Below are 15,468 nucleotides of genomic sequence, written 5' to 3'. Positions count from 1 at the left end.
GATCTTTTTTCCTATTTTGAGTTTTCCAGAACAAAGAGTGTCTCTGAGGCCTAACAAGTTCTTAATTTGTGGTGTATCCTGACATCCAAAAGAAGTAGAAATAAGGTCTTTATTCTCTACTTCCAGAGCTTCATTCACAAAACCTGGTGGACACACATCTGCTTTTGTTTTTAGACCACTGTGTCTTCCCCGGATTTAGTCAACATGCCCAACAATTTCTTTAATCCTTAAGAATGAATGCGTATGCACACATACTAACTGTGTTTGAGTGCTCCAGGGAACACTAAGATACATATTTTAAATCCATTTGCTTCTAAGCTGTTCCTGTCTGCCAGGCAGATTTTCTTTGTTTAATTAACATAAGCAGCTTTTCTTTTCCAATAACTTTTCCTCCAGTGACTTGCTACTTAGATTTTGTTATATGAGCTTGCTAGTTTTAGCACTAGAACAACAATAGTTCATGTTTAGTTTGGGTTTACTTAGAACCCCTGTGGTGTTACACACTACATTGTGGTGGGGCTTTTGTCTTTCCTTTCACTTAAGGTGAGTAACAACAATAAATTATGTTCTAAAGAGAAGGAATTATGGGGGAGGGGAGCTGTAGTTGTGGTGGGGATTTTGTGGAGGATTTTTCCCTCAGTTGTCTCTAATACGAGGCCACATGGGCCAAATCATCATGATTCATTTGCATGGGCTGTGACAGTAGCACAATGTTGAACTTGAACAGAGAGAAAATTAGCTCTTATGAAAGCTGGAAACTGAACCCAGCTATTCTAAGCTGAACTCATTACAAAATGTTAGAGTAAGACACTTCTGGTAGCTTTAAGGAAAATATTCCATGTATGCTTTGAGAGTTGAACGTCATTTAGAAACAGCAGCTAGTGAAGACTGTAATTGCTTCCTTTATGATATGAGGTGGAAAATGAGTGCTACAGCATTATTCTGAAGACTTAAATGCTACTCTTTAGTGTCTATGGAAAACTGAATTGTGAATTTTGGCAAGGTGATCCATTTGCTCCTGCCCTATAGAGCAAATCACTGGTCTTCTGTGAGCACATGCATCCCCAGAAGGTTAAGCCACTGTCTGCAGTTGCTATAGTAGATGCCCTTGCCCTGTATTTGCTTAGTAAACATAGCTCCTACTAATGCTGTTCCCCCTCACCTCTTTTCCATGAAATAGCTCATTCTAAAAATCCTCAGCTACAAGATGAATTATGAAAGCCATCACCTTTCAGAACAGGAATAAATCTTCTTTGCCTCATTGGTGGGATTTTGACCCTTCCCCATAGATCGCTGTATGTGTTTATTTCCAAGGAGGACAACTCTTTTAGCCAGTGCTTCCTTGCTATCTCTTGCTGAGGAATTACCCAAAAGGCAGTGATGCTCAATATTTCCTTCCAAGGCAAAAACTGCTCCTGGGACACAGTTTGCCCTGACTTGTCACAGTTTATTAGGTACAGCTGACTTCCACTGACTACATACCTGGTTTGGTTTTTTACCCACTGTAGTAGAAAAGCAGATTTTCAGATCTAATGTTGATATTGCTGAGGATCTAGTAGTTTGCTCGGTACTTGACCAGCTGAAGAAATTTACATAGTAAAACTTTTTCTCAGATCTTGTCATTTCTCCCATAGTATTTGCCAGGATTATAGATACTTTTATCCAACCACTTTCTTTTACTGAATATTAGACTTGCTAAATCTATAGGCAGGAACAGGGAATCTTGTTCTCCTCTATTCTGATCACTGAAAACTGGAGGGAATGACAGAGCTAAGCTGTTTGGGAAAATGACACTCTTAGTACTGAGCTGCTTCTGTGGCTCTTCTCTTGACCTCATGTTTCTTTATTTTCATGTATTCCCTTGCAGACAGCAGTCAAATCAGGAGGTCCACATTAGATATTTGAGATACCAGATGTGCAAAGACACAGTGCATCCTTTCATCATCCTCAAGTCTGTAGTTTTTCAAGCAGTGACTGGGCATGGTACTTAGTGCCATGGTCTAGTTGACAAGGTGGTGATCAGTTCAAAGCTTGACTTGATCTCAGAGGTGTTTTCCAACCCAAATGATTTTGGGAAATCAGTCCCATGACATGCTTCCCTCTGGAAATTAGCTGAAAGAATATAAGGCTTGAAATCTCCATTTTTCCTCAGCATTTGAGACATTGGGATGCCACCAAGTCAAGAGCTTCTTTGAGTTCAGGAGGTATACAGACTCTTCCTTCTGTCTGCTAAACATGGTCTCAAAGATCAATGCCTGAGTCATGTGACAGCTTGCTCATTGTCTTGCTCAGAGGATTTGGGTGAATGAGAAAGCCGCATGTCTTAAGCCAAGCTCTGAGGAGCAGAATTTTGCAGAAGGCACTGGGATCTACCTAGTCAGAAGGATTCCTCCTATTGTAGGGTTGTGTTGGTGTTTTGTCTGGTTTTGTTAAAAAATAATAATAATAATAAAAAAAACAAAATGAAACAAAACAAAAAAAACCCCTTGAGTGTCCCATGTTCACTACCAGGCAGAAAAGCAAATGGAGACCTCTAAGAAACAAGATCAAAATTCAAGACTACTCTTTAGGGGACCTTACCTCAGAAAAAGCATTTTCTTCAAGGCCAAAGTGGCACATTTGCTTTGATAACTTGACCTGTGTCTTCAGCTTTTTCTCCTCTTCATTATAATCTAACAAAATATTCAAGTCTGTAAAGTTCACTCCCACTGTTTTTGGGAGGGGTTTTCTCTGCCTTTTTTTTTCCTTTCTCCAATCAACCTGTACTTGTTTGGTTTTGGTTTTTTTTCAAGGTCACTTTTTAGCTTTGTCTGAAAAGTGCTTTAAATAAAGAACTGGATCGATCCTGTAGCCTATGCCTTAATCTCTGTGTTTGAATATATTTGAAGCAACATGTTTTTCCTGGATTAACATAACCCCCTGTTCTTATAGCATCTTTTATTCTTTAACATTTTTCCCTGTACCTGCATTTTGTGTAGAAGTAGGATTGTGGAAACTACTGCCACAATAGATCAATGAAGCTGCAAAAACTGCTGTATATCATAGATACTAAAACCTTACTTCCTTGAAAAATCACTTACACTTAGATTATATAACCCCATCTGACCTGGTAGGAATTAGGCTAACATCTATTTTCCCTGCTGGCTGGCTAGAAGGTTGTTTGTTTGTGTTTTATTTTTCCTTTCAAACTTGCACATCTTAGGCTATTGGCTTGATTATTTGGCAAGCTGAACATCAATTAGAGAGCACAATGAGAGACTGAGAATTAGGATCCTAGCTAAGGTCAGGGGACTTCATACAGAGCTGATGACATATAACTTCAGCATCTGCGTGACCTGTGATTTCGAGGTACAATAATAAGCAGCCCAGAACAGATTATGATGTCTGGATACAAGTAGCTTTCAGAGTGCAGATGGCAATGCTGTCAGAAAATGTCAGCTTTTGGTCTCTAAACGTCTGTCACAATTCATTAAGGCACACAGATGACTCTGTTTCCTCCACTGCTGGGGCTCGACAGCAGATAACAAATGAGTTTTGCTGGTAATGGCCCCATTCCTTATTATTTTGTGATCCCTTCATTTCACCTAAGCATCCATATCTACAGAAAAAAGTGCTTCCACATAGGAATTCTCATGTTGTTGGTGGCAACAAATGTGTCATCACTCAGGGAAATGCCAAATGCTTTGCAGAAAGACAAAGAAACCCAATTTCCTCTCAGTTTGACTCTCTAGAGGAACAATACATTAGTGTAAGGCTTCAGTGTGTATTTGCAGACACCTACAGAATGCCAACAATTCCTCTTTGTTTTGTGACTGTTACTTTGGGTATTAGACCATACTATGTCTCTCCTACTGTCATTTTACCTCCACCTCGGACTGAGGCTCCAACAGTGCAAACACATGGAGAGCAGCAAGTGGTATAAAGAGACATGATGAAGACATGGCTTGGCCAAGCAGCACAAGAGTCCAGCTAAAAGTTCTATTCTTTCCCCAGTCTTTCTGGCAGGTAGTAATGGCACAACAGCTTAAGCAACTACAGTTGAGGGACCCTGGCCACTTCTGTTGCATGACTTTCTTTATCAAAATACAGGAAGACACCACTAGAAGGCATGGACAAAGAAACAGGAAAAAAGGCCATAAGTGGGCACTGAATACTCTTGAAAACATCAGTCCAGATTCTGAGAGGACACTAGATCTACAGGGCTGCTCTGAGAAAAACAGTTTTCCTACAGATTTTTCCTGTGAAGGTTTATTCTTTTATAGCATGAATCATGGTATATTTTGGGTGAGGTGAAGCAGCAGTCTCTTTTGGGAAAATAAATTGCTTACCAATAGAAACCTGCCCCAGACCAGAACAGATCCTAACTGCTCAGTCTTTACTGCCTGTTTTATGTGTGCTTTGTGCATGGAAAAAAATCCCCTCATAAGCACAGTAATTTTGTTGTGAACACTCTGTGATAGATGAAATCCTGTGCCTGTACATGACAGCAGAAAGCCTGTGATATTATGCAACTTGGAACCCCCAACTGAACATTAGTGTCAGACTGTCAGCATTGTTTTCGCAGTGAACTCCATCCCAAAAGTCTTGCACACTACTCCTGGTTGTTTCTGATGTGCTGACTGGTTTTTTATTTGTGTATATGGGATAGAGAGACAGGCTAGTGCCAGTTTTTGTCTTTTTAAAAAGTCTTTCTTTTGCTGGTAAGGGGAAATCATTAAATTACTTCAAAATAAAGAAAACTTGTTCTGGCTGCAGCTGAAAGAAATCAAGGGGTGAAACAGCAGCTGCACTTTTGTGCTCACATTTGGTACATGGGTACGCTAAGAAATCATTAGTAACTTCAGAAAACAAAGATTTCTAAGGGTGTTTTTTAACATGTCAGAGCAGAGGTAGCTGATAAATATTCATTAGGTTTTACTTTTGACAGACAACTTTCCTGGAACTTATAAATAAACTTCCTAAGATCTTACTCTATATCATCCACAGTGGTCCTAAAATTTCATATGAAAAACTTCTTGGTTTTACATGTATTCTCAGATGTATCTCCTAGAGATAAATCCAATGATAGGAAATAATTTTTTTTCCTAGAAAATGGGGTAAGGGATTCTTATAAATCATCTCTTTAGATGTCCCTGTTGGGGGTGACAGTGAGTGCATCCCTTAAGGAAAGCACTTTAGAGTTCTACCTTAAGGAGAAGAGAGCTACCTGGGGTGTGTGTGGGTGTGGTCCTGTGACCAATGAGAGGCTTCGGTGTATGTGAGGTGAATTGGTTAACCAATCATGTTGTGGTATGTTGGATGTGAGAGGGTATAAGAAGTGTGGATGTTACTGAGTGAGAGATGATCTAATAGGAACTTCTACTACTACTACTACTACGAGCTATGAGGAACTGTCTGTTATCTATCTTGAATAAACTCTCTAAGTTGTAAGCCTTCTGATCAAGCCTTCTGATGTGTCTGAGCTCTTCTGACCATCATCCATTCTGCACCCCTGCTCAGGACTAAGGGGCAACCCCAATACTTGGTGACCCCTATATGTCCCTCTGCAAAAAGGCTGCCTGCCGAGTGGACCATTATGCATTAGTCTGTAACCATCATGGCAAATCAAGATAAAGAGCTGAAGGTTCCAGCTGTGCTTTAGAAATTGTACATGCTTACATTTTAATTGTGTTAAAGGTACAGGATGTTTCTGTAAGAACAGCACCTGGAGGTGCACTGGCTCTAGCTCATTCCCATTTTGAAATCTACAGTCTACCTATTTTTAAAATTATTTTAGAAGAGTCATGTAAATAAATCAAGACCTTGAATGAACCATAGAATATTTTACCTAGGAGCTGAGAAATTATTAGGCATGTTTGTCTTTATTTCTGAATCCAATTGCAGAGAATGAGCCCAAGCTCCTAAAAGTTCCTAACAGGCTTCTTAGCATCCTGAAAGGAGCCTGGATTTTATGCAATCACACTTCTAACACTGTTTCCAAAGCTGATACTGCTGCTTTCAGGTTGTCCGTATCTTGGCAACAAACCATATGCAACAATGCACAATGAGCTCAGCTGAACCCAAGTTACCCATTCATGTGATCATCTGGGGCCAGTGGTAAATTTTTCAATGCCTGACTTCCTAAGAAAGAGAGGTTTGCACACTCACATTAGCTGTCTGGGCTTGTGCTCCCAAAAGCTTTTGTATCTGTTGACCTGTGCAATGAAACCTGAAAGGAAGATCTTCAGATGTGTCACCCCTTCATGTATGGGCATGGAACATTCGGGGAAAAATAGCAAGGATTTTGAGGGATGCTTTAAGGAAAATACATTTCTCCTGGGCGTGCCTGAGCTACACTTATTCATATATATCTTGATTACTCTAGGGTTTGTGAAACAGATCTAATTTCATTTTAAAACATTTCAGTACACCTGGGCTTTTGGAGATTGGGATGTGTTTTATTAAGATTTTAAATTCTTTACATAACTTAGAGAAGCACTCTTTATTTGAGACCTGCACAGCAATATTTGCTACCTAAGCCCATTTAAAACAGGAAAATAGTCTGCATATAAGTGCATTTGCAAAGGACTGTAAAAACCAAAATTCATACATTTTACAAAAAGGAGAGAATGAAGACTTGCTAAAACATGGAAATTCATTAATTTCATACAATATTCTTCATATAAATATGATATGCTCAACTTTTATCAGGTTTCATAGCTTCAATAATGCTTAAAACTTTCTAAGACACACCCACAAAATTAGAATTAGTAGCTGGAATCAAACTTGATACTTTAGTACCAAGATACAGAGACAAATTACATTTCCTTATTTTCCTTCTTTGTTGCAATTATGAGTTTTGGCCAAAAGATACATGTACAACTAAAGAACTTGCTATCTCGTCTTTGTTGCAACTTACTCTTCAAATAATGCATTTTATTGTAATCTACAGAAAATACAGGCTCTGATTGCTTTTAACATTCAAAAGTATCATAAGGAACTCCTTATATTGTAAAAATAAATTAGTAGTAGTACTTATTTACTCACTGGAAGCTTTTCTCAGTCCTTTTAATGTATAAAATACAAGTTGTAGCTAAGCAGTCTTCACCTGATGCACACACAGAAATCCCAGGAATGTAGAAAACTTGTTAAGACCTTTTCAACTGAAAATACAAAATTAACTACTTGATGAGATATTCCTCAGCATTTCTGAACACATAGATGAAATACCACCTGCAGTCTGAAACACTTGGAAAATGATTGAAAATCCAAATGATGATAGCATATTTTCCTGTGGAAATTCTTGCCTGCATTATCAGCCATCCATGTAAGATTTGCCAAAGTTAAATTACTGAAGTCAATCTCTAAATATTTCCAACTCTTAGGAACGTTTTAATAACTCCTAGGAGTACTTGATATTTCTATAAGTTGTGGCATCAGAGGAAAACACATCTTTGCTAAAGAAGTCTTTGATTCCTTTCTACAGAGAGATGCCAGCAATATATGAAGTTGGGTTTTTTTTAACAGGATATATAGCTCTGGGTTTTGTGGACACTAAAAAATAGAGCTATTTCATCTGTGGTTGCAGCTGAGAAGTCCAAAAAAGGTCTGTATCTCAGAGGGCATTTTTTGCAAAAGTTTTCCATTTAGTTTTCCTTTTAGACATTGCTTTCACCTTTCCCTGGTCATTTCCTTCACAAAGTTCTGCAGTTTCTTCAGCCATGCAGGTAGCACTGCACTCCGCTGTGTTATCCCACACCAACCACAGAATGCCCCTGAAGTACCTCATGCACCTTTGCATGGCTCGTAGCTCTGCATGGGAACCATAGGGAGCACTTGTGGTAGTGTCACTCTAGAAACAGCTGCACCTATCCTCACATAACTATAGTTTAGAAACCTTCCCAACAACCTTGCAGACTTCTTTTTATTCTTCTTTCTTTTTTTTTCTTTTTTATTCTGTGATTATTTAATGTTGTTGTATACATTCTACTTTGAAGGTGACTGGGCAGTGACATAGGTTACCCAGAGAGATTGTGAGGTCACCATCCTTGGGGATATCCAAAAGCCATCTGGACACAGTCCTGATCAACTGGCTCAGCCCAGCCTGTCCTGCCATGCAAGAGCAGGGGAGGACCAGCCACCTCCTCTCCCTGCCCAGTGAAAGCAAAGCCCAGCTCATGGCGCAGAAAGGCCCTTGGCTGCCTCAACAGATGTCGACATGAGAGTCAGGAGACCTGTCTTGGCTGGTGGTAGCAGGTAAGAGTATGTGCAGCACCTGTGACTGACTTAACTGTGCATAAAGCACCCATCTGCAAGGAATTGGTCAGACATAGGTAGTGATTCTCCACTCTGCAATTTAGATTATAAATAACTGTTTAAGTCTTTTTAAGCAGATGACGTGACAGGTCAGTTACTGCAGTTGTTAATGTTTAGTGCTCTTATTTCAAAGTCAGTTTGTCTGCTATGACAGGTCTGTATTATTTCCCCTTGATGATGTAGAGCAGAACCCTCTTAAATCAATCAATTATAAGAAGAATATTTTCCTGTGTCCTGTGCTAAGGAAATGTATTCTAACTCAATGCAAACAGGATAAAACTATTAAAAAGAGATTTCCTAGTCCAGCCAAGGCTCTTGGGTTTCATTCAGCCTTACATTAGAATGTTTTATGCTGAAGTACAAACTTTGCTTCAGGAAATTAATATATTCACAATTACAGAGTCTGGAAGGCGAACTGAACAAGGAGTAGCACAGAATTAGTTTTGGTGTGTGTCTTCCTTACCTGTACTGACTAAATTTCCTTTGCTAAAGCTTTGTCTGTAGTCCATAAGTGCAGGGTGACTGGAAGCTGCCATGTAAAACATGGCATTGCATGATACTCTTGGAAATGACTGATGGAGCTCTGTCTTGTGATGTTCAGAGTTTATCTGTAATGAAAAATCATACTCCCAGCAAGACTCATATCCTCAGGAGACAAGTGTTCCACAGGGAATACAGAGGTGAGAAGATGAGAGCAGAAGGATGGGGCTCAGCCAACAAGAGAGTCACAACCCACACCTACACCTCTGAGGTCACCTCTAAAACATGGAATGAAAACTGTCCTGTAGATGTGCACCCACAGTGGCCCAAAGATGACATAAGATAATGTCTGTGCCAGAGCAGCCTGTCCCTCAGCATCAAGCATGCTGCCTCTGAAAAGGAATAAACACAAACAAGTGGGGTATTACAGTGGGTTGGTGTTGAAAAGCTGCTATTGCAAGGTCTGAGATGAAGTTTCTGAATTTAAATTCTTTCTCGGCAGGATTAACTGAATGCTATTCAGTGTAATTTTTATTAAAATTCAGGAAAAAAAATTATTGAAATGCACAGTTTCTGCTGAATGTGTTTAATAAAAACAGTGACTCAACTTTCTGGAGGAAAAGTCTATTCAAATCAAACCAGTCATTTTTTTCAACTGAGACGTTGCTACAAAAGATAACAGAATTCATGGCCAATGAATGGGTTGAAAATAATTAAGAACTAAACCTAAGAATGGTCCAAAAACTACAAATGCATTTGTGTGAATCATACAGTATACTTAATTTCACAATAGCATGAGCCTTGATGTAAAACACGTAGTTTGTGTTAATGAAAATCATTTTAACACTAATATGGAAGTAAGTTATCTGTGATAATACAACCTCTTAGTCCTGCTGATTATAAGTTTCCCTGTATTGGTCCCTCACTCACCACAGGAGGATTTATCTCAATTTCACTGGCATTCTCTTAATTAAGTTAGCCAAGATCCCCAGTATTAAATTACAGAGAGTACACAGGCTGACAATTTGGAGGTCTAAGCTCTTTAAACTGACCATTCCTTCTTGGAACAAACCTCTTTATTAAAGATTTATTTTGTCTGGCCTTTGAAACTAGTGAATTACCATCCATTTGAAAGTATTTCTAATGTTATTGCCTGGCAAAAGAGGGGAAGCTGAATCAATTTCTGCTGCTGCAGAACAGTTTCTTGTGTTATCAGTATCAGGCAACCTTTAAAGAAATTAGATTGTAGTCAAGTTTCAGACACAGCGATATCATATGTTTGGTTTCTTTCAATATGACTGTAGCCTGGTTTATTTTAGAGCTGTTTAAAATGGCACAACTAGTGCACCAAATACAAGGATGGTGAAGGGCTGCTGCTGCCTGCTGCAGAGCAAGTTGCACTTGGGGGTGAAGGATGGGACATCCCCATGTGGCAAGGAAGAGCAACTTCTGGTTTGGTTGGCCCACTTGGCTGTTGTAGCTCTAATGGAGCTGCTGCTTTTTAACCTTGGCATACACTCTTGGCATACAGTCTTGGCATTTTCTGAACGATTTCCTGGGATGAAAACAGACCTACAAACAAGGATGCAAGGTCACTCCTGCTATCCCAAGCCCTTTTTGATCTGACAACTCCGTTGTCACTGGTGGTTCATATGGCATTTTAATGGTCCTCTCTTTAATATTCCTCAGGTTAAATATTAAAAATTAACTATTTTCTCACCATTTAAATCATTTTTGACACTGTATCATAGAATCATTGAATGGTTTGAGTTGGAAAGGACCTTTAAATATCATCTCATTCCAACTCCCCTGCCATGGGCAGGGACATCTTCCACTAGACCAGGTTGTTCAAAGCCCCATACAACCTGGCTGTGAATACTTCCAGGGATGGGGCATCCACAACTTCTCTGAGCACCCTATTCGAAGGCCTCAACACCCTCATAGTGAAGAATTTCTTCCAAATATCTAATCTAGATCTACCTTATTTCAGTTTGAAGCCATTCACCCTGGTCCTATCCCTACATATCCTTCTAAAACATCTCTCTCCAGGTGTTCTGTAGGCCTCTTTAGGCACTGGAAGGCACTGCTCTAAGGCCTTCCTGAAGCCATCTCTGCTCCAAGATGAACAATCCCAACCGTCTCAGCCTGTCTTCATAGGAGAGGGGCTCCAACCCTCTGGTCACCTTCATGGTCCTCCTCTGAATGCACTCCAACAAGTCCATGTCCTTACTGTTCTGAGGACCCAGATCTGGGTGCAATACTCCAGGTGAGATCTCACAAAAGCAAACTAGATGTGGAGAATCACCTCTCTTGAACTGCTGGAGACAATTCTTTTGAGGCAGCCCATGATATCAAAAGAATCATTTATTGGCTTTCTGGACTGTCAGTGTGCAAAGCTGGCTCACGTTGAGCTTGTCATAAACCAGTGAGGCAGTACTTGAGGTTTTGAAAGGTGTATAGCTTCTCTGAGCATGACACCCATGTTAATTTATCATTAATTAGATCCCTAAATTAACTTGTGTTGTGAATGCCTTCCCCTGAGCTTCAGAACATGTGAAATACTAGCTTTCTCTGCTTAATCTCACTATACATGTTTTTACAGTGTAATCTGGTGTCTTGCAAACTCTGAACATTTTAGATCAGTTTACATGAGAATTAGATTCAAAATTTTACTGTCTAGCAAGAAAAGGAAAATCTCATGTGATTCTTTGAGTACCTTTCTTACCTTCCTTTCTTTCTTTCTTTTATTTCCAGAGTACTTCAATCACTCTCCTAGAATTCTAATAGCAATTGTCTGATTCTTGCACAGTATAGAACTGGCCCAGAAAAGAGAGGAGTTATATAGTTGTCTAATGCCTCTTTGAGAGCTGCAGTCCAGTCTCCCACCTATCTTCATCCCATCTTTGCCAGCCTGCTCCAAGAGCCCCAGAGTGTTCCACACACCCTTGGTTACACTTTTGGGACCTGAAATTGCCACTTATGGAAAATTTAGCATGGACTGCAAACCTGGGAGAAAGGTGGTAAAAGGCTTTTTAACAGAAATTAACAACATTTAGCAATTGTGATCACCAGCCAAGGGTGCCTTTATTTTTCTCAGGAAAAAAAGAAGTAAACTGACAGCAACAAAATTATGTGAAGTGTGCCCTTCAGCCCTGCAGAAATATATTACTTTTGTCCTTCATCTACTGTTGTCTTCATTGATCAGAAATGAATTGGAGCCTTACTAACATAGAAAGCCAATGGGGAAAACACAGATTTTCAGTGATGTTTGGTACACCTTTTCATCACTGTTAAAATAAGAAAACCTCTCCATCACCTGACAAACAGAGAAGGTGTTTACAAGTTCTGTCAAAATAAAAGGAAATTATTTTGATGTTTGAGAACTACGTTAAATCACTTTTTATGGTGACTGCTTTGGAGGTGAAATAATGAATTTGACATTTAGGGATACTGATGACAATTGTCATGCTCAGTTACTGAAATGGAGAAGGCACTTGTTTTTTCGATGGAGGACTAACACCTTTATTAATATTCATTTCAAGTCAGAGGCAAGTATCCTGTTGGAAGGTGGATCAATAGTGCCCATCACAATTTATAATGAGAAACTGTTGATCATACATGCCACTCCCTGATGTAGAACTGAGGATTTATAGCACAGAGAATATATGAGGATAATAAAGTCTTGCACAGTGAGCTGAGAAGGAGGCAGACAGAGAATACTTACTCAAATGTTAATTAAGAATTTTCCACATCAACACACCTTTTCCACTTCTTGCCACTGCATATCCTAATATACTTCAAGTCATTATTTTCATTTTGCATATTTAGCACAATTCTGAATATTTTTTAATGTCTCGTGTAGATAAAAGATCATAAATCTTCCATCTGAAAATGCTTTCCAAATGGAATGTTCAAATATACCGATTATTTTGACAGCACTGGGCTAGGTCTTTTGAATAATCCTTTTGTCTAATTCTGATCTATGACTCATACTGAGAATCAGGGAGAGAGAAAGTTTTTCTTCTTGGAAATCCAAGAAGCTGGATTGGTAAAAACATGTGGGAAGAGAGGAGAGGGCCTGCAGTGCTAAGGATGAAGGAGACTCCCCAGTGCTTAGTGAGAATTATGTACCCAAGTGAGTAGTAAATATCATAACAGCAAAGAGTTACCCTCAGGCAAAAAGTCAGCAGGAGTGTGATCAATAAATAGATTGATGTACTTGCACTACTTCTAGTAGAACCTGAGTCCTTTCAGAAATGGCAAGAAAGGCATTTGAGCAGTCATTTCGTCTGTGTAGCAGATTTTGTAAAGATGGAACCTGCATTTTTGTGACTCTCACAGAGTGCCAATGGAGTTACTGCATTACCCTGCAAAGTAAAACAACATCTTCTAAAGTATAGGCCAGCAGAAGGACTTCTCAGAAGTTATCTAGGGGTTCATTATGGCTCTTATGTATGATGTATCAAAAAGAAATTCCTTAATGATGGCATCTGGACAAATTTATCTTAAGTCAATTATCTGGTGTTTGGTAATGTAGGAACTCCAACTATAGACTCTCTTTGAATGGTCTGTGCAACCAGCTATTTTCACAGACTTTGCAAGAGTTTAATTTCTCTGTTTGCTAGACCTTTGTCAAACCTGTATGAAAACAGGTAAGAGACTCAGAAGACTTCACCTTCCCATTTCTTTCTAGCCATATATTTAAAAAAGCCTTAATTTGAACATTTCTTTCAGTGGAGGCCTGTAATGATGTTTTCTTCATCTCACGTATGACTCTGCTAGTGATCCCATTTATCACTGGCATTTTGAGAGCCTGTATTTTGTCTAACTTGTGACATTTTAATGTGGTCTGAGAATCACAAAATTTTGGCTATGTGTTCTTGGAAAATAAGGGCCTTGGAGAGATGACAAATCAAGCAGAATCAGTCAACAATTTTGAAATCTTTAAATCTTGGATCTTCTCATATTAAAATTAAATCAAAGAAAAAGAAAATGAAGAAAATTGTAAAATGTGTTAGGTAGGAAAAATACATGTAAGTAAAAGTGACAGGATTGAGACTGCAGTAGTTGTCATCAGGTACAACATTTATGTAGAATTTTTGAGTCATGCACAATCGAAGCACTGACAGGCTCCAGTTGAGAGTTTGGGGTTTTTTTTTGAGACAATAATTGCCTACAGGATCTCCAAGAAAAAGATCTGTTTCTAGGAACTTGAATATCTGCAGTACTGTCTACTACAAGCTTCCAGCATTAGGCTGTATTGCATGGTGGGGACTGAGAAGACTTCTGTTTCCAGCTCAGTTGTTTAAAGACAAAAGTACATGATGGTTTCCAAGTCCCCATTGTCCCGGCATCTCTCACCCCCACAGAGTATGGGCAAATCTTACTAATGAAAATGAAGATTAGGGTACAGCTGAATATTAACAACCATCTATGTTGTTAATTTTATTGCTTGGCTTCAGGAATGAAGGACAGGGAATGATGAAACCCTTTATATATGGTTAGGGTGGGGAATGCTAAATCACAGATTCATGAGAAGATTTAGATTAAAAATTGTGAAATGTTATGCAAGCCCTCTTAATGGTCAATGCAGAGCAACTGTACAGTGTAGTGTTCAGCAGCATAAAGCCATGGCTGTATCTTTGGTGTCCCAGACCCTGCAGGCTTGTGATGACATGAATGTCTCAGAAAAAAACATGGAGTAGAGTTCATAGTGCATTTGGGTATTGTTCAGCAGAGGGGAAATAATGTGTGCTACCGACGCTTCCACGAGCCTCTTAGCAATATTATCACCAAGTTACCTTTGGAGAAGGTGCAGGCTGGTGTGTCAGGTCAAGTAATTCTGCAATGCAATCTTTATGGGGTGATTTCATTCTGAGTAGGAAGCTCCAAGAGGCAGGGTCAGGGATTGCATTGTGTTATGTCTCCCACCCTACGCCATGCTCCTGCTCACACTGCACTCAACTCACTTTGTTAACCAGTCACAAGGCATTAACATGATGCTCCAGCGAAAAAATCCACAGCAGTTTGGCTGATAAAGAGACACATTTCTTTAACTGAGCAGCTCAAAACCCAGCCTCAGGTGATTCCCTGATGACTACTATCACCAAATTATTTAGACTGAAAGAAATTTATGTTCTCTTCATCCCAGTGAACTATTAACCTTATTCTTTTAACTGATCATCACTAAATGCTGGAAATACTGAAGGGCTACCTTGGAAAAAGAAGGTCAAGTGTACTATAACTTTTTGCTTTGAACTGATGTCATTTTGAATAAAAGAGGAGAGAATAAAAAGAAAAAGGTAGGGTTATTTTTACAGCCAGACATATAGTAGGATTTTAATTTAAATTAGTTGAAGAAATTGAAGAGATGCTTAGAGAGATAGAGGAATAAAGGGTAATAAAAGACAGAGACAAAAGAGCTATTCAGGTCTAATGTTCAGAGAAATAGTAATACCTGTAATACTGTGTAATTATTAAAAATGCATTGCCCCATAATGCTGCTGATAGGACTTGGCATTATCTGCTCCTTAGCTTTTGGGACAAAATAGTGAAAGGTGCTCATATTTTTTTTTAATGTATGATATGACTGAATTGTTCCAGTAAAAAGGAATTTCATTAACCCTTTGAAGACTTATGTGGCACCAGGAACTGGCAGCTTCCACCAGAGAACAGAGACAGGCCTTGGAGGAC

The sequence above is a fragment of the Pithys albifrons genome, chromosome 4 (genome assembly GCF_047495875.1).
Source record: "Pithys albifrons albifrons isolate INPA30051 chromosome 4, PitAlb_v1, whole genome shotgun sequence".
Lineage (NCBI taxonomy): Eukaryota > Metazoa > Chordata > Aves > Passeriformes > Thamnophilidae > Pithys > Pithys albifrons.
Note: the sequence above shows the minus strand (reverse complement) of the source record.